This window comes from Canis lupus, chromosome 18 (genome assembly GCF_003254725.2).
Source record: "Canis lupus dingo isolate Sandy chromosome 18, ASM325472v2, whole genome shotgun sequence".
Classification (NCBI taxonomy): domain Eukaryota; kingdom Metazoa; phylum Chordata; class Mammalia; order Carnivora; family Canidae; genus Canis; species Canis lupus.
In genome coordinates, this window is record NC_064260.1 from 4209732 (window position 1) to 4215731 (window position 6000).

The window sequence follows — 6000 nt, forward strand, 5'->3', positions numbered from 1 at the left end:
GAACTCTTTCTCTCTCTGCTCTTTATTTAGTCTTTTCTTACAGATGGACTCAAGCTAGTCTTTGCTATTACAATTTTGAGCTTCAACAAATATTTCTAGAACTAAGAAAATTCCTTTTAAAAAGCCGTTGTAGGTATAATGGGTATTATTTCTCTAGTGCCTTCTGTCAGAGGGACTGAATGCAGCTCCAAGTACTAGGAATACTACTTCCAGTAGGATAACAAAAATCGAGATTTTATTTTTCTCACATGAACAAGAAGTCCGACCAAAGGGAGGAGAGAGGGCTGCAGACTGTGCCCACCTGATAAGACAGAGGTGTCATAATCCCAAACTCATATATATATATATATATATATATATATATATATATATATATATTATGACCAACTTTAGGATCTAGATTTTGTCACTCTTTGTCTCATGGTTGCAAGTCAGCACCTCCTCCTATATCGCCTAGTGGCTCACAAAGGAGTAAAGACCTGTGGAAAAGACCTTTTAAAGATCTGTGTCCTTTGCATAGGGCCATTCCATGAATTGTTGCTTATTCACCACTCTTAGCTTCACAGGAGGCCAGGTGTGTTCCTGTATTTAACAAAATCAAAGTCCTGAGAATAAAACACGGGGAGAATTTGACATTGGATGGGCAGATAACAGTTTCTATTATATCTCCTCAAAAGTCTAGACAACACACACATGCAGAGACACACACAGATGGTCAATGTCCTCATTTTACTTATACAAGGAAGTCGTCTGCCATTTGACTGCTTATACAAATACTTTCCTTTTTTTTCCCCAAAGATTCGTTTATTTATTCGTGAGACAAGAGAGAGAGGCAGAGACACAGGCAGAGGGAGAAGCAGGCTCCCTGCGGGGAGCCCGACGTGGGACTCGATCCCAGGGCCCCGGGGTCACGTCCTGAGCGGAAGGCATAGATGCTCAACCGCTGGGCCACCCAGGCATCCCTACAAATATTTTCAATTTAACATTGGAGCCTGAAGCAAATTCTGCCAAGGTTTTATCTTTATAGCAAAAAACTTTAGAAAAGGATTACCTTTTTCCTTTTTATTTATTCATTTATGAGGATGGTAAACTATAACATAGGCCTCCCTCTATATGAGTAAGAAAAGGAATACTTAACAGAAACATAATATTTCAAGTAAAGAGTCAATTTCTTTTGAATAAAGAATTATTTCTTTTGGATGAAGACAGATGAATATGGGGCTAGAACAAGAAAAAACAGTCAAATGAGTTGAGTGATGTGACTACACATTCCTCTTTACTTGAAATAATATGAATTAGAGTTATTCCAATAGAAATGTAGTATTTTGAGACTTACAATTAACAATCTATTTGTTAAGAATCTTGTTTCCAATAAAAGTGTAGTTGTTACGTAGAAGAAGTTCATGGACTTTGAGTTGCCCTAATGTTTGTCTTCATTCTAGAACTTCCTGGGATTTCTAGGATAGTAGTGGACGCAAGGAAGATAATCACAAGCATCTGTTAATGACTAGTATGTGGGAGAAATTCTCACATTCATAACTGTGACTAATCCCAGAAATTTTGTGAAATAAGTATTATTCTCTCTCTCTCTCTCTCTCTTTGCTACTAGTAATTTTATAACTAAAACTACTAATCATGAAACAATAACATTTAAGTTGAATTTAAGCTAAACCAAAGCAGCCAATTATGCAGAGATATTAAACACTGGTTTAGGGAAGATTTAACAATAATTTGACAGTTTCAGTTATATTACTTTTTAATTTATTTTTTAAAAATGATATACTACTTCATTTTGAGATTTCCACTTTTACTGAGAGTACTTTTATATTAAATTTCCTTGTCTATTATGCCATCCATGCAAGTCTTGTTTTTTTGAAAAATGAATAGACAAGTGCTTCGTTAAGGAATCTCTGAAAGATCCTCAATAGGTTGGGGAAGGTCTTTTTCTCTCTTTGACCTTTTGAAATTGTATTTTAGAATAGGAAACGGTCTTCCATTCAGAGCAAGCCTCATTATGTCTGTTGCAGTTTCTCTCCACTTAAGCCAGGAGGAGGTTATTAAACATCTTTCAGAGAGAAATGCGTGGAGTAGTCAGAAGAGATGCTTATGTTAATGTGGACTGGTTCAGGCCTCTTTTTGTCATGAAATAATTACTGTTGCAAAATACCAGCAGGTGTTGAAAGAGCAGGATTAATTTGTAAGAGTTGAATGACATCATTTCAAATGGCTTATTAAACACTAATTAGATTTCGAATTGTGTGACTCCCCATATCCTTATGTCAGGATGGGAAAGTTTAAACATCTTCTTTCTCTATGATGGAGGTGAATAAGGTTACAGTTTAATTTTCATAGGTGACAGTTTATCAAATGAAATCAAAATGGAGATATCCAGCATCATGTTTTATAGAATGGAGAGTATATTTAAATCTCCATTTCTGTCCTCAGTGTTCTTAGCCAATTAAGTGACTGTATTAAGCGGTATAATTCCTTGATCTTCTGTTTGTAATTCAACGCATTTATGTAATGAGGTTACTTCAGATGTATTGTTGAGTAAGAACACTGAGACCCCTGGATTGAAAAAAAAACTCAAAGAATGGTCAAACTCAGTGCTGAATAATACCACATTTTGTGTTTATAAATTTAGACGATGCAACATTTTATGTAGTCAGCGTAACACGTTTTGTTCTAGAAAGCAAAGATATAAATATACAAAATACTTAAAGCTCTCTGAGGATATAGTATGAAACTAATGTAATGATCTTAAAGAATCACATGAATGAAAATAAAAAGAATCACATGAACTAGTTATAACTAGATGCAATATCTTTCAGAAAGATGAGTTATGCTTCAGCCTATTAGACGCAATTGCATATACACTGGAATTTGGGTCAAAGATAACAGCAGATATAACAAAACATATTACATTCTGAATTGACAACCTGTTGCTACTGTCTTAACATGCAAACAAAAAAGGACAGAATGACGCTGAATGCCAACTGATTAGCCTCACTCCCCAGTGAAAGGCATTTCACCTTTACCCTTCAAATGTACACGGAAATTTGCAGAGTAAAATTCTCCTAACTTCATAACAGTGACTTCTGTCCCAGCACCGGTACCTCTGTCTTCCTCCTTTTGACCCTCCACCGCACACCTGATGCTCCAGTGAGCTTCTGAGCCAGAGTGGAGCCAGAGGGAAAAGAAAATATGCATTGCCATATATGCTTATCAAAATACCCTCCCAAGTCTTGAACCTGCAGAAAAGCTAATAAAATCTCTACAACTAAAAATTAGCATTCTATTTAAATCCCTTTGTTGCCCAATCTGTTACCATGCCATCATCAGGCCTCATAAAGCGATGGGGTAGGGGCACCTGGGTGGCTCAGCACTTGAGCATCTGCCTTTGGTTCAGGTCGTGATCTCAGGGTCCTGGGATCGAGTCCTGCATGGGGCTCCCTGCCAGGATCCTGCTTCTCCCTCCGCCTATGTCTCTGCCTCTCTCTGTGTGTCTCTCAGGAATAAATAAATAAAATCATTGTTTTTTTAAAGAAGCAATAGGGTGGAGTGGGGCAGCAGGGAACCAGGTGTGATCACAGTGCACTGTTCCCTTTCAACAAAAATACAGGCTCATATGACAACAGCTTTTCTTTACAACATTTCCATAGTCTATTATGGATATTAGACATTAATTTTGTGTTTATGTTTTAAAATATTGCATAAAAATGATTGGATTACTGAGGTTTTATTTGAATCCCTTTAAATTTTGCTCCAAAGCAAGTCCGCTCAGCCTTATCAGCTCTGAGTTTGGTATTTCAGAAGTAGTCCATGTTTGATCTCACCAATGGTGGGCTTTTTCTTTTTTTTCTTTTTTTCTTTTTTCTTTTTCTTTCTTTTTTTTTTTTTTGCATTTGTTTTCCCACTTATTCCCAGATTTTCTCATAAAAAACAAGTCAGATATAAACAAATATATAATATTTACAATTATGTTGTTGATTTATCGGTTTGCCTGTTTGTTTTTATTTCCTATACCTCCTCATCCTTATGTCCACAGTAAAAGCAAGTTCCATCAGAATAGGAACCTATGTCTTCCACTGGTCTTCTATCAGTTTTCCTGGCACACAATAGACACCCAAAGACTCTATATTGGATGAATGATTGTATAGTTTTGGTTTGCTCCATTTTTGTTTTTGTTGTGTGTGTGTGTGTGTGGTTTTTTTCTTTTTTTCTTTTAGCATGGGACATGTAGTTTTCTGGGGAAAAAAATAAGTTATCATTTCCCTGGGAATTTATCAATTATCATTGATACTTGATGTTTAATTGTCATTTCCCTGGGAATTTACCAATTACCATTCAATGTATGCAATCAAAGAGAGGAAAATTGAAATTATATCATTTATAATCACTCATGCAAGCTCTGTTGGCCATTTATTTCAAAACATAGGCAAGAATGTCCATGCTGATATTAGCCTAAGCAAAGAGGCATCCACTGGGTGGTATTAATGGTAACAGAACCACTGTGCCTTAGGTAGAAGTTCTGTTTTGAAGTCATTACAGTTGAGGCCAGGGTGGTTGGTGGGGACTTCTGCAAAATATGTTATGTGTTATGGTCAATAATTTATCATATAACCAGAGGGAATAGTTGAGATTTGAAAGGTCTGATATCTTTGTGTGAGAGCTAATTTACCTGCGGTGTACCAGACATATCGAAAAGGTATTATCTAGTGCTAAAGACAATAGGGCAATGAGTTAGCAAGGTTTTCTGGCAGGATATTAGAGAAAATATTAACAACAGGGACAGATCTAGAATAAAAGCACCTTAAAAAGATTAGATAGGAGAAATCTCATCCTTTCAATTACTATAGACCTAAAATTAGCTTACCATAGACCATACACCATATTGTGTCATTTTTTAACCAGACTCTTTGAATTGATTGATTGATTGATGATTCATTTATTCATTCATTTCAAAATACCATATTTAGCAATTTCTATCTGCATTGCTTTGTCCTAGATAGTGGGGACATGGAATGAGTGATATTTTAAAATAACCAAAGATATGAATAACCAAACGTTGAATATTAAGCAACAACCTAGTTCTAAAAATAATTGAAATGTAAATAGAGCTCATCTCAGGACTATGCCAGTATTAATACGATTGAAAGGTTTTATAAGATGAAAGGCAAAATATCACTCATTGTGACATATTTCTAAGGGAATAAGTGGGTAGCAAGAGTACAGAACAGCTATATTTCTATCTCCAATAAAAATAGAATATTGGATGATAGAATGTTGCTGTGACTGTTTTGTCTCTTGCTCAGAAAAAAAGTTTTATTAACTGCTTGATCTATCCAATTGACTTTGCAAAAATCAATTGTTAAGACTGATGAAAGCTCTGATTGAGGGGGAAAATGGTAGCAACATGCAGCAGGAACTTGTCTTAATCCACACAAGCCAAATGAAACTGTAAAATGGACAGTTTCTAGAGATCTAACAAAAGTAAATAATGTAATCATGAAATATGTGCTTGGCAAAATGCCTTATATATTTTGGCTTCATTTTCCAGTCCAATATTTTTATGGTGAAATAGACAATGCTCCTTACAAGAGCACTAACCAAGCATTTTGAAATTTCTATTTAGATCCCTGTTCGGTGAATCAATATTACCTGTTCACACCTTGATTCTGAACTCACAGCAGCGCCACCACTAAGACTAGTGCAGTGGTTTGGATTCTGAATGTTTTGCTTATGTCACAGTCCTTAAACATTCCATTTAATGAGCAGTAGTGACCTTTTCAACATAAATGTACACTCTTGGTTAAGTTGTAGTTTTCTTTATCTTACATTGCTTTGATGGCACAGTATTTAATAATATGAGTTAAGGAGAGCAACTCAAATTCTTTATGGGGTTAAATTTCTATATTCAGGTTACTTAGAGCATTACTCAAAATACTAGTAGAATTGTAGGAGAATATAGTGATTCTGCATTAATCTACTGAATAGTCT

The 6000-nt window shown here is 35.5% G+C and overlaps 1 long non-coding RNA gene across 1 annotated transcript in view; it reads right to left on the reverse strand.

Annotated features, from left to right (window-relative positions):
• LOC112661482 (uncharacterized) overlaps window positions 1-5716 on the reverse strand; it is a 46724-nt gene extending 41008 nt beyond the window's left edge. The window contains exon 1 of the long non-coding RNA XR_003137738.3: window positions 5662-5716. This is a non-coding gene — a long non-coding RNA (uncharacterized LOC112661482). The remainder of the gene's footprint in view (window positions 1-5661) is intronic.
• Window positions 5717-6000: the final 284 nt, after the last annotated feature.